The sequence below is a fragment of the Oncorhynchus masou genome, chromosome 32 (genome assembly GCF_036934945.1).
Source record: "Oncorhynchus masou masou isolate Uvic2021 chromosome 32, UVic_Omas_1.1, whole genome shotgun sequence".
Classification (NCBI taxonomy): Eukaryota; Metazoa; Chordata; class Actinopteri; order Salmoniformes; family Salmonidae; genus Oncorhynchus; species Oncorhynchus masou.
In genome coordinates, this window is record NC_088243.1 from 75,790,627 (window position 1) to 75,817,457 (window position 26,831).

A 26,831-nucleotide genomic window follows, 5' to 3' on the forward strand; every position below is an offset into this window, starting at 1 on the left:
TCATGAGTCTCCATCATGAGTCTCCATCATAAGTATCCATCATGAGTCTCCATCATAAGTATCCATCATGAGTCTCGATCATGAGTCTCCATCATGAGTCTCCATCATAAGTATCCATCATGAGTATCCATCATGAGTCTCCATCATGAGTCTCCATCATGAGTATCCATCATGAGTCTTCATCATAAGTATCCATCATGAGTCTCCATCATAGGTAACTATCATGAGTCTCCATCATGAGTCTCCATCATAGGTATCTATCATGAGTCTCCATCATGAGTCTCCATCATGAGTCTCCATCATAGGTATCTATCATGAGTCTCCATCATGAGTCTCCATCATGAGTCTCCATCGTAAGTATCCATTGTGAGTCTCCATCATGAGTCTCCATCATGAGTCTCCATCATAAGTTTCCATTATGAGTCTCCATCATAGGTATCTATCATGAGTCTCCGTCATGAGTCTCCATCATAAGTATCCATCATGAGTCTCCATCATGAGTCTCCATCATGAGTCTCCATAATAAGTATCCATCATGAGTCTCCATCATAGGTATCTATCATGAGTCTCCATCATGAGTCTCCATCATAAGTATCCATCATGAGTCTCCATCATGAGTCTCCATCATGAGTCTCCATAATAAGTATCCATCATGAGTCTCCATCATAGGTATCTATCATGAGTCTCCATCATAAGTCTCCATAATGAGTCTCCATCATGAGGCTCCATCATGAATCTCCATCATGAGTCTCCATCATGAGTCTCCATCATGAGTCTCCATCATAAGAGGCGATCATTGAGAGGCACGGCGAGAGTATTTCAGTCTGAAAGGAATTTTATCAGAACTCTAAACTACCTAGGAAGGTCCGTTCACAGCCAAAGAAACCTTTCAAGTTCTAGCACCTTCTTTCCTAGGTACGGAGAGACGACGTGACGGCGTGTGTTTAACATTCACTAGAAATGGCATTGCATTGACACGGCACAGAGAACGGATTGGGCTGCTTTTCCCAGCACTAAGGTGAACATTTGTCCATTTTGAAGCGCGGCAGGCTTAAGTGTTCTGACAGCGCTGGAGTCATGCATGTGGAGAAAGCCACATCCTGCAGGATGGGACTGCACTAATGAGGTGTAGACCTCTAGACTTACTTTAAAAGATTGGACCGCAAACAGACACACGCTCCAACATTTCCGAGCAAGCTCTGTGTGTTGCACAGTTTTTCCTGGGTTTCGTTCAAAGCAGAGACATCAAACTCAAAGCATACCCCTTTCTCTCTTCATATACAAGACAATTTCAGTCACAACGCATGTTGCATAATATGCTGCCACTGACACAGTATTCCTGGTAACCTCCTTTTTGGTATGGGGCGGAAGAAGCGCCCGTGTAGGAGATTCGAATCAGTGGAGAAAACAGGCTAATTTAGCACTGGCCGCTAAGATAACAGGCTTCATCAGCTTATCACAGAACAAACAACCATCCAACCTGATCCCCAGATACTCCAGAGTTATTAAGTCAAACAAGGGGATGAATTATTCATTGTGGTAATGACATACACACATTCTAACCCCTCCTCCCTCCCTCCCTCCCTCCCTCCCTCCCTCCCTCCCTCCCTCCCTCCCTCCCTCCCTCCCTCCCTCCCTCCCTCCCTCCCTCCCTCCCTCCCTCCCTCCCTCCCTCCCTCCCTCCCTCCCTCCCTCTCCTTCACGCAAGCACGCACATGGACACACGGAAACACACACACACGTACACTATGTCTGAATCCCAAATCACCCTTCCCCTCAACCCTCTGCCCTCCATTCGTGCCTGTCCCAAAGCTGAGGGAGTGAAAATTATTGAGGATGTAGCGGCTAATTTGACCCTCGATAGCCACTTCGGCCAAGCCAGCAACGTTTTAGGTTTCAGAGCGAAGGGCTATCCCGACACGCATCACGATATGTTTGGAGTTTGCACAATTTAATATGAAATAATGATGTGTTTGGACTAAGCACAATGTAATACAAAATAATGATATGTTTGGACTAAGCACAATTCAATCCAAAATAATTATATGTTTGGAGTTTGCACAATTTAATACAAAATAATGATATGTTTGGACTAAGCACAATTTAATGCAAAATAATGGAGAGGCAGGTCTAATTGTAAACCACATGCATTTGTTTATATCTGATTTCAAGAAATGAAACACGTAACTTATGAAATAGCCTATACCTCAAATTAAATGTTTAACTGTTACCGAGGTTTATGTCTTGCAAAATGACAGGGGGAATTTGTTAATTTGAATTTCATTTTATTATTTAAAAGTGGAACATTAATTTACATAATTCAAGTCACGAATGTGTCCTGAAGACGATGGGTTTGTTGGGTTTGTTGACCCCCCCGCCACTCTCTGGATGTTACCCTCTCTCACACACACACACACACACACACACACACACACACACACACACACACACACACACACACACACACACACACACACACACACACACACGCGCACACACGCACACACGCACACAAGCACACACGCACACACGCACACACACACACACACACACACACACACACACACACACACACACACACACACACACACACACACACACACACACACACTGACCAACACACACACAATCAGAGCTGGGCTCGTTAGCTTAACCTCTCAACGTTCTTATTGCGCACCTTATAGGAGAGAGGTGGGGGGCTTTGTGAACAAGATACAATGTTAGAAGATCAGGTTTAATAAATGCTTTACTGAGGCATTATAGCTAATCAATAACTACAGAGTGCATTCAGAATGGCCAGTTCTCTGAAGCATAATCACAGACGGAATGTTAGACACAGCCCTCGGCTCGCAATCCCCCAGTGGCAGTGGTACGAATCCTGATTCGTTGGTGTTTTTGGTGCCCCTTGAGGACTAATCACTGTGTTGTAAATACAAGGCTGCTTACTTATACCTAACCCTGATCACTTACTAACTTACTTACACCTAACACTGATCACTTAATAACTTACAGTGCCTTGCGAAAGTATTCGGCCCCCTCGAACTTTGCAACCTTTTGCCACATTTCAGGCTTCAAACATAAAGATAAAAAAACGTATTTTTTGTGAAGAATCAACAACAAGTGGGACACAATCATGAAGTGGAACGACATTTATTGGATATTTCAAACTTTTTTAACAAATCAAAAACTGAAAAATTGGGCATGCAAAATTATTCAGCCCCCTTAAGTTAATACTTTGTAGCGCCACCTTTTGCTGCGATTACAGCTGTATGTCGCTTGGGGTATGTCTCTATCAGTTTTGCACATCGAGAGACTGAATTTTTTTCCCATTCCTCCTTGCAAAACAGCTCGAGCTCAGTGAGATTGGATGGAGAGCATTTGTGAACAGCAGTTTTCAGTTCTTTCCACAGATTCTCGATTGGATTCAGGTCTGGACTTTGACTTGGCCATTCTAACACCTGGATATGTTTATTTTTGAACCATTCCATTGTAGATGTTGCTTTATGTTTTGGATCATTGTCTTGTTGGAAGACAAATCTCCGTCCCAGTCTCAGGTCTTTTGCAGACTCCATCAGGTTTTGTTCCAGAATGGTCCTGTATTTGGCTCCATCCATCTTCCCATCAATTTTAACCATCTTCCCTGTCCCTGCTGAAGAAAAGCAGGCCCAAACCATGATGCTGCCACCACCATGTTTGACAGTGGGGATGGTGTGTTCAGGGTGATGAGCTGTGTTGCTTTTACGCCAAACATAACGTTTTGCATTGTTGCCAAAAAGTTCAATTTTGGTTTCATCTGACCAGAGCACCTTCTTCCACATGTTTGGTGTGTCTCCCTGGTGGCTTGTGGCAAACTTTACCCAACACTTTTTATGGATATCTTTAAGAAATGGCTTTCTTCTTGCCACTCTTCCATAAAGGCCATATTTGTGCAATATACGACTGATTGTTGTCCTATGGACAGAGTATCCCACCTCAGCTGTAGATCTCTTGGCTGCATCTCTGATCAGTCTTCTCCTTGTATGAGCTGAAAGTTTAGAGTGACGGCCCGGTCTTGGTAGATTTGCAGTGTTCTGATACTCCTTCCATTTCAATATTATCGCTTGCACAGTGCTCCTTGGGATGTTTAAAGCTTGGGAAATCTTTTTGTATCCAAATCCGGCTTTAAACTTCTTCACAACAGTATCTCGGACCTGCCTGGTGTGTTCCTTGTTCTTCATGATGCCCTCTGCGCTTTTAACGGACCTCTGAGACTATCACAGTGCAGGTGCATTTATACGGAGACTTGATTACACACAGGTGGATTGTATTTATCATCATTAGTCATTTAGGTCAACATTGGATCATTCAGAGATCCTCACTGAACTTCTGGAGAGTTTGCTGCACTGAAAGTAAAGGGGCTGAATAATTTTGCACGCTCAATTTTTTTAGTTTTTGATTTGTTAAAAAAGTTTGAAATATCCAATAAATGTCATTCCACTTCATGATTGTGTCCCACTTGTTGTTGATTCTTCACAAAAAAATACAGTTTTATATCTTTATGTTTGAAGCCTGAAATGTGGTAAAAGTTTGCAAAGTTCAAGGGGGCCGAATACTTTCGCAAGGCACTGTACTTATACCTAACCCTGATCACTTACTAACTTACTTATACCTAACACTGATCACTTACTGTCACGCCCTGGTCGAAGTTTATTGTGTTTGTCTTTATTTATTTGGTCAGGCCAGGGAGTGACATGGGTTTATTGTGGTGTGTTTTGTCTTGGGGTTTTGTTAGTTATTGGGTGTGTGGCTTAGTGGGGGTATCTAGCATAGTCTATGGCTGTCTGGAGTGGTTCTCAATCAGAGCCAGGTGTTTATTGTTGTCTCTGATTGGGAACCATATTTAGGCAGCCATATTCTTTGAGTATTTCGTGGGTGATTGTTCCTGTCTCTGTGTTTGTTGTTCACCAGATAGGCTGTATAGGTTTCCACGTTCCGTTTGTCGTTTTGTATTGTTAGTTATTTCATGTTGAGTTCCCTTTCATTAAAGAACATGAATAACCACCACACTGCATTTTGGTCCGCTTCTCCTTCGACAGACGAGAACCGTTACACTTACTAACTCACTTATACCTAACCCTGATCACTTACTAACTTCCTTATACCTAACCCTGATCACTTACTAACTCACTTATACCTAACCCTGATCACTTACTAACTCACTTATACCTAACCCTGATCACTTACTAACTCACTTATACCTAACCCTGATCACTTACTAACTCACTTATACCTAACCCTGATTACTTATTAACTCACTTATACCTAACCCTGATCACTTACTAACTCACTTATACCTAACCCTGATTACTTATTAACTCACTTATACCTAACCCTGATCACTTACTAACTCACTTATACCTAACCCTGATTACTTATTAACTCACTTATACCTAACCCTGATCACTTACTAACTCACTTATACCTAACCCTGATTACTTATTAACTCACTTATACCTAACCCTGATCACTTATTAACTCACTTATACCTAACCCTGATCACTTACTAACTCACTTATACCTAACCCTGATTACTTACTAACTCACTTATACCTAACCCTGATCACTTACTAACTCACTTATACCTAACCCTGATTAATTACTAACTTCCTTATACAGTACCTAACCCTGATCACTTACTAACTTAGCCAACTTGATAAATAGCCAGTTGCTAGCTCGGAGATTCAATCGCTTATCAACGTCTAAATCGGACATTTGAATGTGTGGTTTTCTGTGTCAGGGATTTTTGACTATTTTGAGCGTTCATTTGTGTGATGTTTTTCATTACACCGCCCCATTAAAAATAGTTGTTGGAATCATAATGTTACGTTTTTCAGCACAATGCCCCTTTAAAAATAAATAGTTATTGGAATCACAATGTTAAGTTTTTCATTATATCACACCATTAAAAATACTTATTGGAATCACAATGTTAAGTTTTTCATTACATCACCCCTTAAAAAATTCTTATTGGAATCAACAAGCATGCAATACTTGTCTCACGTAAATTAAATATGTTATCAAAAATACACCCAGGGCAGGTATCGAATATGAATCTTTTTAATGTTGAATCACAAGCTCTTCTTTTGATGTTAGATGTTCAGTCAGTTTGTCTGTCTACTGAGCAGAAAGTTGAAATGAAACTCGTTGACCTCCTTCCACTTCCTGGTATCGATCCTCACAGCTGGACTCGTAGTTAGAGGTGGATGAGGGCGGAAGAGCAACACCTTATCTGATATTCCAAACAAAACCAGTTTGTGCTCGATGCATCTAACCCTTGGAGATTTGTTATTGCCTCCTGACAATCTATGTAAGGGAAAGAAAGACCATATGATTACATGCTGTTGGGATGATATGTGGATGATATCCACCCCATTATTTTCTATTTACTGTACTGCCACTTACAATGCCATTCTACATTCCTACCACATGGATGGATAACAAAATAACATTATCCTGTACTAGGATTTGAGGTTCAGATATGATGGTTTTTAGAATGTGTTTGTGAATGTGTTGCCCACAATCAGTGTCTGTATCATCTCCCCAATAGTCAATATATGTTTAATGGTACTGACTCTATGAGATCGGTCACTAACACCACCTGAGTGGTATACTACAAAGCATGCTAATCTACCCAGGCTTTCAGAAAGCTATCCAGCTTCAGTTAGCTTCACATTCCAGGTCAGGCTTCATCCGTACTATGACGGTGGATACTAGCAGGCTTGTAACTGCGCGTACATGTCTCACATGGCTAGTCAAACACCGAACTCTTCTTTGAGACAATGCTGAAATATCAATCCATGGGATAGTCAGTGCCACATTTTAATTTGTGCCAAATCAAAACATTCAGCAGGCCATTGTGTTAAATAGGTTTTTATTTAATTGCTTATCGTTAATGCAGTCTTTGGTGTGCTTTGGTGTGGTTATCAATGCACAATCACATTTTTCCCCACTTTTATCTCTCCTTCTAGCTGTGGAATAGCTTGTTGCATTTTGGCCTTAGCCATAAAATCCATAAAAGGGTTTTGGAACCTCTTAACCTGGCAATTTGACTTTTAAACTCATGGGTACACTAGAAATGGCTGCCAATCCTGACTTGAATGGGAACTGCCATCTATGGATTCTATATCTATGGTTTGACTAACTCATGGGTACACTAGCAATGGCTGCCAGTCTTGCCTTGAATGGGAACCGCCATTTATGGATTGTCTATGGTCTATGGTTTGTTCATGTCTATGGTTTGTTGTTGCTGCCAGTTTGCCTTTCACAAATTTCAAAATACAATCGTGCAATAAAGTTTGAAAAGCAAATGCTGTCATTACTAACTGTGTCATGTGATAGGTATTTTAACCTCACCACTGAGCTCAGGACCTTGGGACTGAACACCTCCCTCTTGAACTGGATCCTGGACTTCCTGATGGGCTGCCCCCAGGTGGTAAGGGTAGGCAACAACACATCCGCCACACTGACCCTCAACACAGGGGGCCCTCAGGGGTGTGTGCTTAGTCCCCTCCTCTACTCCCTGTTCACCCGCGACTATGTGGACTTGCACGGACAATAACCTCTCCCTCAACGGCAGTAAGTCAAAGGATCTGATCGTGGACTACAGGAAACCAAGGGCCGAGCACGCCCACATCCCCATTTATGGGGCTGTAGTGTTTCTACCCTAATTACCTCGTACCCTTGCACATCGACTCGGTACTGCACATCGACTCAGTACTGTACATAGACTCGCACTGCACATCGACTCAGTACTGCACATCGACTCGTTACTGCACATCGATTCGGTACTGCACATTGACTCGGTACTGCGCATCGACTCGGCACTGCGCATCGACTCGGTACTGCACATCGACTTGGTACTGCACATCGACTCGTACTGCACATCGATTCGGTACTGCACATCGACTCGGTACTGCACAGTGACTCGTACTGCACATTGACTTGTTACTGCACATCGACTCGGTACTGCGCATCGACTTGGTACTGCGCATCGACTCGGTACTGCACATCGACTCGGTACTGCACATCGACTCGGTACTGCCCATCGACTCGTACTGCACATCGATTCGGTACTGCACATCGACTCGTACTGCACATCAACTCGGTACTGCGCATCGACTCGGTTCTGCACATCGACTCGGTACTGCGCATCGACTCGGTACTGCACATCGACTCGGTACTGCACATCAACTTGGTACTGCACATCGACTCGTACTGCACATCGATTCGGTACTGCACATCGACTCGGTACTGCACATCGACTCGGTACTGCACATTGACTCGTACTGCACATCGATTCGGTACTGCACATCGACTCGTACTGCACATCGATTCGGTACTGCACATCGACTCGTACTGCGCATCGACTCGTACTGCGCATTGACTCGGTACTGCACATCGGCTCGGTACTGCGCATTGACTCGGTACTGCACATCGACTCGTACTGCACATCGATTCGGTACTGCACATCGACTCGTACTGCGCATCGACTCGGTACTGCGCATTGACTCGGTACTGCGCATCGACTCGGTACTGCACATCGACTCGGTACTGCGCATCGACTCGGTACTGCACATCGACTCGGTACTGCACATCGACTCGTACTGCACATCGATTCGGTACTGCACATCGACTCGGTACTGCACATCGACTCGGTACTGCACATCGACTCGGTACTGCACATCGACTCGTACTCGGTACCCAGTGTATATAGCCAAGTTATTGTTACTAATTGTATGTTTATTTCTCATGTTATAATTTTTTATTTTCTCTTTGCATTGTTGGGAAGACCAGTAAGTAAGCATTTCAGTTTTAGTCTACACCTGTTGTTTACAAAACATGTGACAAGTGAAATGTGATTTGATTTAAAAAATGTACACAAAATGTACACAAAAAAACACAAAGTTGTCTCCCTCTAATTATTTTTATTTATTTATTTAACCAGGCAAGTCAGTTAAGAACAAATTCTTATTTACAATGACGGCCTAGAAACAGTTGGTTAACTGCCTTGTTCAGAGGCAGAACGACAGATTTTTACCTTGTCAGCTCAGGGATTCAATCCAGCAACCTTTTGGTTACTGGCCCAATGCTCTAACCACTAGGCTACCTGCCACCCAAATAAAGGGGATGATGACACAATCTTTGCAAGAGAGAATGTATCTGATTTGATTGTCCCTGAACTCATTGCTCAGGCACTTCATTCAGGATAAATAGAGTTAGTCTTCCCCAGAGCATGCTAGTTGTGAAGGATTGCCATAGAAATGTACCCGTCTAAATTTTGAGCCACTTCCTTATGACCGGCTATCATGAGTTGAACTCAGAGTTGACCAAAGTTACATTGCTAACTCCTCAAACCCGGTACGTAGTTTTCCCCTCTGTTCAATGAAGCTGAGTTTGAGCTTGTTGGTAGTTATCGACTGGGATTCGTCACCTGTCATTGGTCCTCACTGCCAAAGCTTCTGCACATGGTTGGTAGATTGATGTATTTGATTAAGTCCTGTAGACTCAATCCTGTTTAAAGCTGTCCAACGATGCTGTTAGATGGAGACTACCCTGGTCAATTGTTTGCAACTGAATAAGAAAGAAAACATTTGGTATTCAAATACGCAGATGAGGTTTGTCTTCCATTTTGTATCAGTCCAATCATTAAAAGTGTCAGAAAGTGATATAGACACACCTTTAAGTGAAACAAAACTCAAATGCCAATACTACTTCTATGAAGTCAACTATCAGTCGAATCTACAACCCTTCATCCATCATATGAAGAGCCTGACCCCAAATCGGGTGCCACCTCACCCCCTCTAATGGTTCCTGAGTCCTGAGTGACATTTAAATAAAGGGGAAAGGGAAAGGTCCATCCCATCACTTGAGTAAATCCGCCAGCGCCCTTTCGCCTCCACTTCGGAGTCAAATTATCGCTCCGAGTCTGACATTTCCATTGTATTGGCAGAGTGCTGTTTTATTCACCTAATTAGCCCATTATGTCCCTCACTGATCCCACCAACCGGAGATGGCTGCCGCAAATAAAGAGCAGGAGGGGAAGAAGAAAGGAGAGAGTGTTGGAAAGAGAAAGGGAGAGAGGGAGAGAGATGGAGAAAGGGATCTCTTTGTAGTCTGGCTTCAAGCCCTTGCTGAGCCGAGGGAGAGTATAACATCCCCCTGATGAGCACACTGAGAAGGACCCCCTGCTCATTTCTCAGTCTGTCCAAGCCATTCAAAACCAGAAGGACCATTATGGACCATTTGTTTGTCAAGCCTCTACAAGGCAGTTGAAAGATTCAACCTGATATTTTAATCAATATTATCCCAGTTAACAAGGGTTTGTTTTTGCATTTGTCAAGCCTCTATTGGTGTCTTGTTAGATCAAAGAGCCGGTCCATGGAATTTGCTGTCAACCATGCAATTCATGGTGTTGGTATGATTCTGATAATAACAGCGCTTTTAATACAAAAAAGACTCATTCACCATAACAAAGGTTATTCGACTGATGGATGGACATTTCGGTTAAAATTGGCTTTCTCAGAGCCATTGATTATTCTTGCTATAGATGTGAGTTTCAGTAGCCATCCTTATGATGTTTCATGTAAAAAAAAAAGTATGATTTCCTCATACAGTGAATGTGCTGGTTTCATGATTAATTTGTTTTCTATATTGGCTTTTAATGAGATTGGATGACATAAATACTAGAGGAATATTAATATTTTCAAATCCTTTGTGCAAATATTTCTTAACGTGTTTGACATATTACATGATTTATTACAGCCATCTTACTAGCAATTGTGTCTTTCCACTGCAGAATTATATTTTGTGAACTATTAGCTTATTTTACGATTAATCGTTTTTTCCCAAACAAATCAAAGTTTCAGAGAAACCTCTCCACTGAATGATCCTCTTTGAAAATTGTTTCCATTTAAATGAGCTTCTGTATATAACAAGTAAATATTGGAAGACTAAACAAACAGGTGAAACAGATGTACACTGTTTAATGGCCGTGTCACCATGGCAACAATTTGGTTCTCACATTTTGCTGTGGAGGAGGTGGGAAAGGTGACATTGTATTAACAATGCAAATCAGCATTAATTGCCATGGAAGGTATGTGAAAAGTAGCTTAATTAAGCCGATCCCGGGTCAGGAGATAATTGCAATAGCAATTAAACAGTGACTTACATACAAATGGAACTCATACATGGTTGAACCAGGCGGACTGAGTGTTAGCTTATGGTATCTAGTGCTGTACTGCATATACAATTATTCTGTTTGTGCTGTTTGTATGACATATGTTCGTATCCTGATGTCTGTACCATTGTCTATTTTCCCTTATCCACATCAAAACATGACTGCTGTACTTCCACTATTTGATAGAAATAGTTCAGGTTGGTGAACAATACCACACCCCCCCCCCCCCCCCCCCAAAGTCAATACATTGTGGAGTCACCTTTTGCAGCAATTACAGCTGCAAGTCTCTTAGGGTATGTCTCTATAAGCTTGGCATATCTAGCCACTGGGATTTTTGCCATTCTTCAAGGCAAAACTGCTCCAGTTCCTTCAAGTTGGATGGGTTCCACTGGTGTACAGGAATCTATAAGTCATACCACAGATTCTCAATTGGATTGAGCTTTGGGCTTTGACTAAGCCATTCCAAGACATTTAAATGTTCCCCTTAAACCACTCAAGTGTTGCTTTAGCAATATGCTTAGGTTCATTGTCCTGCTGGAAGATGAACCTGTGTCCCAGTCTCAAATTTCAGCAAGACTGAAACAGGTTTCCCTCAAGAATTTCCCTGTATCCATAATTTCTCCATCCCAGTTTCCCAGTCCCTGCCGATGAAAAAAATCCCCAAATCAAATCAAATGTATTTATAAAGCACTTCTTACATCAGCTGATATCTCAAAGTGCTGTACAGAAACCCAGTCTAAAACCCCAAACAGCAAGCAAAGCAGTTGTAGAAACACGGTGGCTAGGAAAATCTCCCTAGAAAGGCCAGAACCTAGGAAGAAACCTAGAGAGGAACCAGGCTAAGAGGGGTGGCCAGTCCTCTTCTGGCTGTGCCGGGTGGAGATGATAACAGAACATGGCCAAGATGTTCTGTTGACCTGCAACAGGTCAGCACCTCAGGAGTAAATGTCAGTTGGCTTTTCATAGCGGATCATTCAGAGTATCTCTACCGCTCCTGCTGTCTCTAGAGAGTTGAAAACAGCACGTCTGGTGAACAGGTCAGGGTTTCATAGCCGCAGGCAGAACAGTTTAAACTGGAACAGCAGCATGGCCAGGTGGACTGGGGACAGCAAGGAGTCATCAGGCCAGATAGTCCTGAGGCATGGTCCTAGGGCTCAGGTCCTCCGGGAGAGAGAGAGAGAGAATTAGAGAGAGCATACTTAAATTCACACAGGACACTGGATAAGACAGGAGAAATACTCCAGATATAACAGACTGACCCTAGCACCTTGACACAAAAATTACTGCAGCATAAATACTGCATGAAGCTGCCACCACCATGCTTCACTGTGGGGATGGTGTTCTCGGGGTGATGAGAAGGGTTGGGTTTGCTCCAGACATAGTGTTTTCCTTGATGGCCAAAAGCTCAATTTTAGTCTCATCTGATTTTAGTCTTTAGTCTCATATGTTTGGGGAGTCTCCCACATGCATTTTGGCGAACACCAAACATGTTTGATTATTTTTGTCTGGCCCTTCTTCTGTGAAGCCTAGCTCTGTGGAGTGTACAACTTAAAATGGTCCCATGGACAGGTACTCCAATCTCCACAGTGGAGCTTTAAAGCTCCTTCAGGGTTATCTTTGGTCTCTTTGTTTCTTTGTTACCTCCCTGATTAATGTCATCCTTGCATGGTCCGTGACTTTTGGTGGGTGACCATCTCTTGGCAGGTTTGTTGTGGTGCCCTATTCCTTCAAATGTTTAATAATGGATTTAATGGTGCTCCGTGGGATGTTCAAAGTTTCTGATATTTTTTTATAACCCGACCCTGGTCTGTACTTCTCCACAACTTTGTCCCTGACCTGTTTGGAGAGCTCCTTGGTCTTCAAAGTACCTCTTGCTAGGTGGTTCCCCTTGCTTAGTGGTGTTGCAGACTCTGGGGCCTTTCAGAACAGGTGTATATGTACTGAGATCTTGTGACACTTAGATTGCACACTGGTGGACTTTATTTAACTAATTATGTGACTTCTGAAGGTAATTGGTTGCACCAGATCTTATTAAGGGGTTTAATAGCAGAGGGTGTGAATACATACACACGCACGCTCCATTTTCTGTTTTTTATTTCTCTTCACCAATTTGGACTATTTTGTGTATGTCCATTACCTGAAATCCAAATAAAAATCCATTTAAGTTACAGGCTGTAATGCAACAAAATAGGGAAAATGCTAAGGCGGGTGAGTACTTTTGCAAGGCACTGTATATACAAAAGTATGTGGACAACCCTTCAAAATAGTGGATTCTGCTATTTCATCCACACCTGACCACACAGCCATGCAATCTCCGTAGAGAAACATTGGCAGTCTCAGCCTTACTGAAGAGCTCAGTGACTTTCAATGTGGCACCGTCATAGGATGCCACCTTTCCAACAAGTCAATGCTAGAACTGCCCTGACCAACTGTAAGTGCTGTTGTTGTGAAGTGGAAATGTCTAGGAGCAACAACGTCTCAGCCGTGAGGTGGTAGGCCACACACGCTCACAGAATGGGACCGCATGTAGCGTGGAAAAGTTGTCTGTCCTCAGTTGCAATACTCACTATGAGTTCCAAATTGCCTCTGGAAGCAACGTTAGCACAATAACCGTTCGTCGGGAGCTTCATGAAATGGGTTTTCATGTGCGAGCAGCCGTACACAACATAAGATCAGCATACTCAATGCCAAGTGTCGGCTGGAGTCGTGTAAGGCTCGCTGCCATTGGACTCTGGAGTAGTAGAAACGTGTTCTCTGGAGTGAGAATCACGCTTCACCATCTTGCAGTCCAACGGACGAATCTGGGTTTGGCAAATGCCAAGTAAACAGTACCTGCCCCAAGGAATAGTGCCAACTGTAAAGTTTGGTGGAGGAGGAATAATGGTCTGTGGCTGTTTTTCATGGTTTGGGCAAGGCCACTTAATTCCAATGATGGGAAATCTTAACCCAACAGCATACACTGACATTCTAGATAATTCTGTCCTTCCAACTTTGTGGCAACAGTTTGGGGAAGGCCCTTTCCTGTTTCAACATGATATCAGTCGAATGATAATGCCCCCATGCACAAAGCAAGGTCCATACAGAAATGGTTTGATGAGATCAGTGTGGGAGAACTTGACTGGCCTGCACAGAGCCCCGATCGAATACCTTTAAGATGAATTGGAACACCGACTGCGAGCCAGGCCTAATCGCCCAACATGAGTGCATGACCTCACTAATGCTCTTGTGGCTGAATGGAAGCCAGTCCCCACAGCAATATTCCAACATCTAGTGGATAGCCTTCCAGAAGAGAGGATGCTATTATACTGTAGCAGCAAAGGGGGGCCCAATTCCACATTGACGCCCATGATTTTTGAATGACATGTTTTTTTATTTTACCTTTATTTTACTAGGCAAGTCAGTTAAGAACAAATTATTATTTTCAATGACGGCCTAGGAACAGTGGGTTAACTGCCTGTTCAGGGGCAGAACGACAGATTTGTATCTTGTCAGCTTGGGGATTCAAACATGCAACCTTTCGATTACTAGTCCAACGCTCTAACCACTAGGCTACCCTGCCGCCCCAATGACATGTTTGACGAGCAGGTGTCCACATAGTTTTGGTCATGTACTGTATGTATGTAGCTGGGAGGTTGTCTGATGGTATATATGGGCAGGCTGTCTGATGATATGTAGGGGGAGGCTGTCTGATGGTATGTAGGGGGAGGCTGTCTGATGGTATGTAGGGGGAGGCTGTCTGATGGTATGTAGGGGGAGGCTGTCTGATGGTATGTAGGGGGAGGCTGTCTGATGGTATGTAATGGGAGGTTGTCAGATAGTATGTAGGAGGAGGTTGTCTGATAGTATGTAGGAGGAGGTTGTCTGATGGTATGTAGGGAGAGGTTGTCAGTTGGTATGTTTGTTTTTCGTGATGAACTGTGGAAAGAATGGTCTATGTCACTGTGTGTGTGGAGAATAATATTACCCTTTCTCTCACTTAGAAACAGGCGCACACACATGTACTGTACATGCACGCAACACATACCACACACAGTCCAACTTCCTGTCACAGTGTCAACCATGCTCCCATCCCCCTCCTCTGTGCACAGAGAAGCAGATGGGAATGTTCTTTCCTTTTGATTCATATGTCTACAGTACTGGCCACATATGAATGTGTGTTTGTGTGTTTGTGAATGTGGGTGTGTGAAGGTGTATAGATTTATATTAGATTGTAGATTCCATCAATGTAATTGTCTGCATAATTTCCAATGCCCCATATATTTGTTTGTATATACAGTGCACTCGGAAAGTATGCAGAACTCTTGACTTTTTCCACATTTTGTTACGTTTACAGCCTTATTCTAAAATGGATTCAATAAATAAAATCCTCATCAATCTACACACAATTCCCCATAATGACTAAGCTAAAACAGGTTTTTAGACATTTTAGCAAATTAGAAATGGAGCTCAGGTGCATCCTGTTTCCATTGATCATTCTTGAGATGTTTCTACAATTTGACTGGAGTCCACCTGTGGTAAATTCAATTGATTGGACATGATTTGGAAACGCACATAAATACCTGTCTATTTTAGGTCCTACCGTTGATACGTGCATGTCTGAGCAAAAACCAAACCATGAGGTCGAAGAAATTATCCATAGAGCTCCGAGACAGGATTGTGACGAGGTACAGATCTGGGGAAGGGTACCAAAACATTTCTGCAGCATTGAAGGTCCCCAAGAACACTGTGGTCTCCATCATTCTTAAATGGAAGAAGTTTGGAACATCCAGGAATCTTCTTAGAGCTGGCCAACTGACAAAATGAAACAATCGACTATGCCTATTAATGTTTGTACCATGTTCTGTGCTTCTACTATTTTTGTGTTGCTAGGGTACCATATTGTTGTGATGTTGTGTTGCTACCATGTTGTGTTGTCATGTGTTGCTGCCTTGCTATGTTGTTGTCTTAGGTCTCTCTTTATGTAGTGTTGTTTTTACGGCTTTCTAGGTGGGAAGGAGAGTCGGACCAAAATGCGGCGTGTAGATTACGATCCATGTTTATTAAACTGATGCAACACGAATCTAAATACAAACACTACAAAACAATAAACGTAACGAAAACCGAAACAGCCTAATACTGGTGCCCGTAAACACAGAACAAGGACACTAAGGACAATCACCCACGAAACACTCAAAGAATATGGCTGCCTAAATATGGTTCCCAATCAGAGACAACGATAAACACCTGCCTCTGATTGAGAACCATTTCAGACAGCCATAGACTTAACTAGAACACCCCACTAAGCTACAATCCCAATACAAACACACCACATACAAAAACCCATGCCACACCCTGGCCTGACCAAATAAATGAAGACAAACACAAAATACTTCGACCAGGGTGTGACAGTTGTGTTGTCTCTCTTGTCGTGATGTAGGTTTTGTCCTATATTTATATTTTATTTTTCATTTTTAATCCCAGCCCCTGTCCCCGCAGGAGGCCTTTTGCCTTTTGGTAGGCCGTCATTGTAAATAAGAATTTGTTCTTAACCTTTTTGCCTAGTTAAGTAAAGGTTAAAAAAAAAATCGGGGGAGAAGGGCATTGGTCAGGGAGGTGACCAAGAACCCGATGGTCACTCCATAGAGTTCCTCTGTGGAGATGGGAGAACCTTCCAGAAGGATGACTCCTCAGTAAAAGGCACATGACAGCCCTCTTGGACTTTGCCAAAAGATACTCTGTTCTGATGAAACCAAGATTGAAATCCTTGGCCTGAATGCCAAGCGTCACGTCTGGAGGAAACATGGCACCACCCCTATGGTGAAGCATGGTGGTGGAAGCATCATTCCGTGGGGATGTTATTCAGCGGCAGGGACTGGGAGACTAATCAGATCTAGGAAAAGATGAACGGAACAAAGTATGGAGAGATCCTTGATGAAAACCAGCTCCAGAGTGCTAGACTGGGGCGACAGCTCACCTTCCAACAGGACAACGACCCTAAGCACACAGTCAAGACAATGCAGGAGTGGCTTCGGGACAAGTCTCTGAATGTCCTTGAGTGTCCCAGCCAGAGCCCAGACTTGAACCCGATCGAACATCTCTGGAGAAACCTGAAAATAGCTGGGCAGCAAAGCTCCCCATCCAAGCTGACAGAGCTTGAGAGGATCTGCAGAGAAGAATGGGAAAAACTCCCCAAATACAGGTGTGCCAAGCTTGTAGCGTCATACCCAAGAAGACTCAAGGCTGTAATCGCTGCCAAAGGGGCTTCAACATTACTGAGTAGGGGTCTGAATACTAATTTAATTGTGATATTTCAGTTTTTAATTGTTCATAAACCTGCAAAGTTTTTGCTTTGTCATTATGGGGCATTGTGTATAGATTGATTAGGAAAAAAATTCAATTTTAGAATCAGGCTCTAATGTAGCAAAATGGGGAACTAGTCAAGGGTTCTGAATACTTTCCGAATGCACTGTATAACATTATTTTGGTTGCAAGAATTTTGTATAACAATTTACATTGAACAATTCAAAGTTTCAGTTCATAAACCATGTACATGAAAACTATTCCCAACTATTTTGAAATTTATATGGCACAACTGTCAAGTCTTCTGTCCTTAAATTAAACTGGTATACTTTTTATTTATCACAATTTTCTTTAACCAATTTTGGTCTTTAATGCAGGGCCAACAGAAAAGTTTCTTACTTTTCACCACTTCCACTTTCCTCTTCTATTTTTGTGGTTAAGCTGCAATTAGTTTGTTGTAATTTTGGGGAGAGCAGACATTTCCAAATATTTTGTTAGCTTCATGTGTGACAACTCCACCAGTCCTAAATATTGTGGTTAAACTCAAACATAATAATTGTTTAAAGAAGTATAATCTTTGTAAAGTATACTTTGTTTTTTAACAATTAGTATGTTTGAGTTTAACCACAATATTTGTTGTATTATTTGTTCTGTCTTTCTGGTGGATTAAACTGAAATTGCAACCAACTTTCTGTCTTGTTATAAAAATAGTGATATTTTGGAGATTATTTCATTTTCAAATAACCTAAAGTGAGAGGTTGTAATCTGAATAAAGGGGAAAAGGCCATTCTTGAACATGGGGTGAGACATTCTTTCTAAACTGCTAGAGAACAAGTTTGGATTTAAATCTAGCTGTTGTATGACTGACACCTTTAGTGAGAAATCTAATGCTTTAATATTTAATAATTTCTGCCCTCCAAATCCATATACTTTACATAAATAGGCCCGTTTAATTTTGTCTGGCTTGCTGTTTCAAATAAAATGGAATATAAATTTGCTCATATAATTTAAAAACAGGTTGCTAGGTGTAGGCAAGACGATAAGTAAATAGGTAAACTGGGATATGACTAAAGACATAATCAGAGTGATTTTTCCACAAATAGACAGGTATTTTCCTTTCCATGGTATCAAAATCGTATCTATTTTTGCTAACTTTCAATTAAAATGTATTGTAGTAAGATGCTTTCTTTCTTTCAGGATATGTGTAACAAATATGTCCACATCACCATAAGATCATTTTATTGGTAAACGACACAGTGATGTAATTCATTTTTTTGTGATCCAATATGTAATATAGTACACTTATCATAATTTGGTTGTAATCCAGAGAGGTTAGAAAAAGTATCTATATCCTCTATGAGGCTGTGGAGGGATCCGAATTGTGTATTTAAAAGAAAACATGAATCATCAGCCTACAATGATTGATTGAGTGTAGTCTGGCCCAGGAGTGGGAAGGTGAACGGAAAGGCTCTGGAGCAACGGACCGCCCTTGCTGTCTCTGCCTGGCCGGTTCCCCTCTTTCCGCTGGGATTCTCTGCCTCTAACCCTATTACAGGGGCTGAGTCACTGGCTTAGTGGGGCTCTCCCATACCGTACCTGGGAGGGGTGCGTCACCTGAGTGGGTTGAGTCACTGATGTGATCATCCTGTCTGGGTTGGCGCCCCCCCCCCTTGGGTTGTGCCGTGGTGGAGATCTTTGTGGGCTATACTCGGCCTTGTCTCAGGATGGTAAGTTGGTGGTTGAAGATATCCCTCTAGTGGTGTGGAGGCTGTGCTTTGGCAAAGTGGGTGGGCTTATATCCTTCCTGTTTGGCCCTGTCTGGGGGTGTCCTCGGATGGGGCCACAGTGTCTCCTGACCCCTCCTGTCTCAGCCTCCAGTATTTATGCTGCAGTAGTTTATGTGTCGGGGGGCTAGGGTCAGTTTGTTATATCAGGAGTACTTCTCCTGTCCTATTCGGTGTTCTGTGTGAATTTAAGTGTGCTCTCTCTAATTCTCTCTTTCTCTCTTTCTTTCTCTCTCTCGGAGGCCTGAGCCCTAGGACCATGCCTCAGGACTACCTGACATGATGACTCTTTGCTGTCCCCAGTCCACCTGGCCATGCTGCTGGTCCAGTTTCAACTGTTCTGCCTTATTATTATTGGACCATGCTGGTCACTTATGAACATTTGAACATCTTGGCCATGTTCTATAATCTCCACCCGGCACAGCCAGAAGAGGACTGGCCACCCCACATAGCCTGGTTCCTCTCTAGGTTTCTTCCTAGGTTTTGGCCTTTCTAGGGAGTTTTACCTAGCCACCGTGCTTCTACACCTGCATTGCTTGCTGTTTGGGGTTTTAGGCTGGGTTTCTGTACAGCACTTTGAGATATCAGCTGATGTACGAAGGGCTATATAAATACATTTGATTTGATTTGTTTTTAAGCCCTTGTTTTCTAACACCTTGATATTATTGTTGGATCTGATTTTAATAGCTAACTTTTTGAATAAATAATAAATAGATATACCGATAGTGGACAACCTTGTTTTACTCCTTTTGACAGTTTAATACTTTCAGAGAAGTAGCAGTTATTTACTATTTTACACCTATGGTTACAATACATAACTTTAACCCATTTCGTAACAGATTCTCCAAAATGTTAATATTCCAGGCATTTATATATCAAACGCCTTTTCAAAGTCAGCTATAAATACCAGGCCTGGCTTCACAGATTTTTCATGATGTTCTATAGTTCCCAGTACTTGTTTTGTATTGTCTTATATTATCTCCAATGTATCGTTCATGTAAAAACCTGTCTGACTAGGATGAATGATTTTAATTCTATGCATTCCATTTTGTTAGAATTTTTGCATCACAACACTGAAGTGTTAAGGGGCCTCCGATTTTTTTAAATTTACCGGTTCTTTATAGTTACCACTTGGATCCTGTTTCAGTAATAATGAAATCAGACCTTCTTGTTGAGTATCTGATAATCTACCATTTTTGTGGTAGTGGTTAAAACATGCTCACAACGGTCCTCTGAAAATGTCAAAAAAGGTTTGGTATTCCTCCACTGGTGTGCCATCCAACCCTGGAGTTTTCCCAGCCTTAAATGCTTTAATTGCATCAAGAGGTTCCTCATCTGTAATGTGGCCTTCACGTCAGTCTTTCTGTTCAGCTGTTCATTTTGCATTATTAATAAAATATAAAACATACAGTTATCTTCGGTCAGTGGAGAAGACAAATGAAAATGTGCTTAAAGTGCTTTGCTTCTTTGGTGAATCATGGGTGAGTGCATGTGTGTGTGTGTGTGTGTGTGTGTGTGTGTGTGTGTGTGTGTGTGTGTGTGTGTGTTTTTGTGCATGCGTGTACATGCAGATCCTCAATTAGGGTCGAGGGAGAGCGGGATGGAGAGATGGAGCGATCTGAGGGATATAGGAGAGAGACCACAGTGTGTGTATTGAGGGACAGTCAGGAAGACCAGCTGTCGCCATTGGTGTTGACTAATGGGGATCCTAATAAAATAAAATCAAAAATCTTCTCAGATCAGCTCTCATCACGACAAGTCGAATGATCAAAACCTGACACAAAGCTATATGCTTGTGCGTGTGTGTGTGTGTCTGTGTGTGTGTGTGTGTGAGTGTTTGTGTGTAGCATACGACAAGGGAGTGTGCTTTTTGTATCCATTAAAGTATTCATGGGTCTATGACCTTTTGAATGCTTGAAATCTTTTTGCAAATGTAATGTAATTTGAAGTAATTCAAATGTAAGTATTTAACATTTGAAATTATAAAAAGTAAAGAACTTAAAATGTGTGGGCGAGTATTTTGCATGTATTTGTGTGCAAAATGCTACTTAGATCTCTCTCTCTCTCTCTCTCTCTCTGTCTCTGTCTCTGTCTCTGTCTCTGTCTCTGTCTCTGTCTCTGTCTCTGTCTCTGTCTCTGTCTCTGTGTGTGTGAGAATTTGGCCCACTAGGCTTCTGTAGGTGCGTGTATGTGAGTGATAGATACACACCACTAGTGGTACATGAAATGCAGCCTGGAGGAGAGGAGGGAGCAAAAAAATAAAAGATGATAATATTCCCCAGCTCTCTCTTCTCTTTCCCCCTCCCTTTCCCTCTCTCTCTCCCGCCTTCAGAGAAGCAGAGTTGATACAGTGAGTGGGGAACTGCTGGAGGGGGAAATGAAGGCCCACTGGTGTGTGCCGAGAGAGAGAAAGATAGAGAGAGGGAGGGAGGGAGGGAATTACAGAGAGAGAAGAGAGAGAGAGAGAGAGAGAGAGAGAGAGAAGGATAGAGGGGACTCTGTGTAAGCTTAATGTGAGTATCAATCACCCACCTCTCTGAAGTAAAGCAAAGGGAGTGTCAAAAGGCTGCATTGCTCTCAGTACTTCTACAGGGAGGGAGAGGAAGAACTGCTGGCCATTTGGCACGGCCTGTGATGGATATTATAGGCTCTGTTTTTTCCCCAACAAAGTATATCTTCAGAAAAATACTATTTATTTTCAGTGTAGCTGTAGCAAAATAAGCATATATGAATTAACTGCTCAGTGCACGTGTCTGAGTGTTTTTTTGTGAGTGAGGCAGGATGTATGTATTATGCTGATTTCCTTCTGTGTGCAAGAGTAAGACAGGGAGTAAGACAGGGAATAAGAGCATGTCTGTGTCTGTGGGTGAGAGAAAGACAGGGAATAAGAGCATGTCTGTGTCTGTGGGTGAGTGAAAGACAGGGAATAAGAGTAGGTCTGTGTCTGTGGGTGAGAGAAAGACAGGGAATAAGAGCATGTCTGTGTCTGTGGGTGAGAGAAAGACAGGGAATAAGAGCATGTCTGTGTCTGTGGGTGAGAGAAAGACAGGGAATAAGAGCATGTCTGTGTCTGTGGGTGAGAGAAAGACAGGGAATAAGAGCATGTCTGTGTCTGTGGGTGAGAGAAAGACAGGGAATAAGAGCATGTCTGTGTCTGTGGGTGAGTGAAAGACAGGGAATAAGAGCATGTCTGTGTCTGTGGGTGAGAGAAAGACAGGGAATAAGAGCATGTCTGTGTCTGTGGGTGAGAGAAAGACAGGGAATAAGAGCATGTCTGTGTCTGTGGGTGAGAGAAAGACAGGGAATAAGAGCATGTCTGTGTCTGTGGGTGAGTGAAAGACAGGGAATAAGAGCATGTCTGTGTCTGTGGGTGAGAGAAAGACAGGGAATAAGAGCATGTCTGTGTCTGTGGGTGAGAGAAAGACAGGGAATAAGAGCATGTCTGTGTCTGTGGGTGAGAGAAAGACAGGGAATAAGAGCATGTCTGTGTCTGTGGGTGAGAGAAAGACAGGGAATAAGAGCATGTCTGTGTCTGTGGGTGAGTGAAAGACAGGGAATAAGAGCATGTCTGTGTCTGTGGGTGAGAGAAAGACAGGGAATAAGAGCATGTCTGTGTCTGTGGGTGAGAGAAAGACAGGGAATAAGAGCATGTCTGTGTCTGTGGGTGAGAGAAAGACAGGGAATAAGAGCATGTCTGTGTCTGTGGGTGAGTGAAAGACAGGGAATAAGAGCATGTCTGTGTCTGTGGGTGAGAGAAAGACAGGGAATAAGAGCATGTCTGTGTCTGTGGGTGAGAGAAAGACAGGGAATAAGAGCATGTCTGTGTCTGTGGGTGAGTGAAAGACAGGGAATAAGAGCATGTCTGTGTCTGTGGGTGAGAGAAAGACAGGGAATAAGAGCATGTCTGTGTCTGTGGGTGAGAGAAAGACAGGGAATAAGAGCATGTCTGTGTCTGTGGGTGAGAGAAAGACAGGGAATAAGAGCATGTCTGTGTCTGTGGGTGAGAGAAAGACAGGGAATAAGAGCATGTCTGTGTCTGTGGGTGAGTGAAAGACAGGGAATAAGAGTAGGTCTGTGTCTGTGGGTGAGAGAAAGACAGGGAATAAGAGCATGTCTGTGTCTGTGGGTGAGAGAAAGACAGGGAATAAGAGTATGTCTGTGTCTGTGGGTGAGAGAAAGACAGGGAATAAGAGCATGTCTGTGTCTGTGGGTGAGAGAAAGACAGGGAATAAGAGCATATCTGTCTGTGGGTGAGAGAAAGACAGGGAATAAGAGCATGTCTGTGTCTGTGGGTGAGAGAAAGACAGGGAATAAGAGCATGTCTGTGTCTGTGGGTGAGTGAAAGACAGGGAATAAGAGCGTGTCTGTGTCTGTGGGTGAGAGAAAGAAAGGGAATAAGAGCATGTCTGTGTCTGTGGGTGAGAGAAAGACAGGGAATAAGAGTAGGTCTGTGTCTGTGGGTGAGAGAAAGACAGGGAATAAGAGCATGTCTGTGTCTGTGGGTGAGAGAAAGACAGGGAATGAGAGCATGTCTGTGGGTGGGAGAAAGAAAGAACTAATGAGTTTAAGTGTGTGCCTGTATTTATCTAGAAGTGTGTGTGTTTGTGTGTGTGTTTGTGTGTGTGTACAGATGTATGTGTTTATGTCAGGATAAAGCAGCTCTGAAACTGCTCTCTCACCCTCCAATGACCACCTCCGTACTTGAATGTCTAGTCCTCCATGTGAGCGTTGCCATGGCACCCGTGGTAAAACACTGCTCCTCTCCAATGGCCGTGCAAAATAAATCAATGCTTTATTGCACATTGTTTTTCCTTCCAAGCATTAGTTGGGCCACATATTATGTTCTAAAATCGCCCCCTCTAACCGAGACTCCTGCTGATCGTAACTGGTTCAACATGGAAGAAGAACAGTGGTGCGTTTTCTAATGCATACCAATCGGACTCGAGGGGCGCCGGGAAAACACTCACCTGTGGATCCGACCACAGCGGTGCTTGCCTGGAAGTCTCCTCTACCACACAGATAGACAGACACACGCTTATGTGATACTTTCCTCTTCATACACACATATGCATGTACACATTATCCCTGGCCGTACTGCTGGCACACACACACGTGCGCACACACACACGTGCGCACACACACACGCACACGCACGCACGCACACACACACACACACACACACACACACACACACACACACACACACACACACACACACACACACACACACACACACACACACACACACACACACACACTGTAGTCCTCTATGTCAACTAGTGTAATACTGTAGCCCTCTCTGTCAACTAGTGTAATACTGTAGCCCTCTCTGTCAACTAGTGTAATACTGTAGCCCTCTCTGTCAACTAGTGCTGTACTGTAGCCCTCTCTGTCAACTAGTGTAATACTGTAGTCCTCTCTGTCAACTAGTGTAATACTGTAGCCCTCTCTGTCAACTAGTGTAATACTGTAGCCCTCTCTGTCAACTAGTGTAACACTGTAGCCCTCTCTGTCAACTAGTGTAATACTGTAGCCCTCTCTGTCAACTAGTGTAATACTGTAGCCCTCTCTGTCAACTAGTGTAATACTGTAGTCCTCTCTGTCAACTAGTGTAATACTGTAGTCCTCTCTGTCAACTAGTGTAATACTGTAGCCCTCTCTGTCAACTTGTGTAATACTGTAGCCCTCTCTTTCAACTAGTGTAATACTATAGCCCTCTCTGTCAACTAGTGTAATACTGTAACCCTCTTTGTCCCCTTGTGTAATACTGTAGCCCTCTCTGTCAACAAGTGTAATACCGTAGTCCTCTCTGTCAACTAGTGTAATACTATAGCCCCCTCTGTCAACAAGTGTAATAGTGTAGTCCTCTCTGTCAACTAGTGTAATACTATAGCCCTCTATGTCAACTAGTGTAGTACTGTAGCCCTCTCTGTCAACTAGTGTAATACTGTAGCCCTCTCTGTCAACTAGTGTAGTACTGTAGCCCTCTCTGTCAACTAGTGTAATACTGTAGTCCTCTCTGTCAACTAGTGTAGTACTGTAGCCCTCTCTGTCAACTAGTGTAATACTGTAGCCCTCTTTGTCAACTAGTGTAATACTGTAGCCCTCTCTGTCAACTAGTGTAATACAATAGTCCTCTCTGTCAACAAGAGGTGTACTATAGCCCTCTCTGTCAACTAGTGTAATACTGTAGCCCTCTCTGTCAACTAGTGCTGTACTGTAGCCCTCTCTGTCGACTAGTGTAATACTGTGGCCATCTTTGTCCCCTTGTGTAATAATGTAGCCCTCTCTGTCAACTAGTGTAGTACTGTAGCCCTCTCTGTCAACTAGTGTAATACTGTAGTCCTCTCTGTCAACTAGTGTAGTACTGCAGCCCTCTTTGTCAACTAGTGTAATACTGTAGCCCTCTCTGTCAACTAGTGTAATACTGTAGCCCTCTCTGTCAACTAGTGTAATACTGTAGTTCTCTCTGTCAACTAGTGTAATAATGTAGCCCTCTCTGTCAACTAGTGTAATACTGTAGCCCTCTCTGTCAACTAGTGTAATACTGTAGCCCTCTCTGTCAACTAGTGTAATACTGTAGCCCTCTATGTCAACTAGTGTAGTACTGTAGACCTCTCTGTCAACTAGTGTAATACTGTAGCCATCTTTGTCCCCTTGTGTAATACTGTAGCCCTCTCTGTCAACTAGTGTAGTACTTCAGCCCTCTCTGTCAACTAGTGTAATACTGTAGCCCTCTCTGTCAACTAGTGCTGTACTGTAGCCCTCTCTGTCAACTAGTGTAATACTGTAGTCCTCTCTGTCAACTAGTGTAATACTGTAGCCCTCTCTGTCAACTAGTGTAATACTGTAGCCCTCTCTGTCAACTAGTGTAACACTGTAGCCCTCTCTGTCAACTAGTGTAATACTATAGCCCCCTCTGTCAACAAGTGTAATAGTGTAGTCCTCTCTGTCAACTAGTGTAATACTGTAGCCCTCTATGTCAACTAGTGTAGTACTGTAGCCCTCTATGTCAACTAGTGTAATACTGTAGTCCTCTCTGTCAACTAGTGTAGTACTGTAGCCCTCTATGTCAACTAGTGTAGTACTGTAGCCCTCTGTCAACTAGTGTAATACTGTAGCCATCTTTGTCCCCTTGTGTAATACTGTAGCCCTCTCTGTCAACTAGTGTAGTACTGTAGCCCTCTCTGTCAACTAGTGTAATACTGTAGCCCTCTCTGTCAACTAGTGTAATACTGTAGCCCTCTTTGTCAACTAGTATAATACTGTAGCCCTCTCTGTAAACTAGTGTAATACTATAGTCCTCTCTGTCAACAAGAGGTGTACTATAGCCCTCTCTGTCAACTAGTGTAATACTGTAGCCCTCTCTGTCAACTAGTGCTGTACTGTAGCCCTCTCTGTCAACTAGTGTAATACTGTAGTCCTCTCTGTCAACTAGTGTAATACTGTAGCCCTCTCTGTCAACTAGTGTAATACTGTAGCCCTCTCTGTCAACTAGTGTAATACTGTAGCCCTCTCTGTCAACTAGTGTAATACTGTAGTCCTCTCTGTCA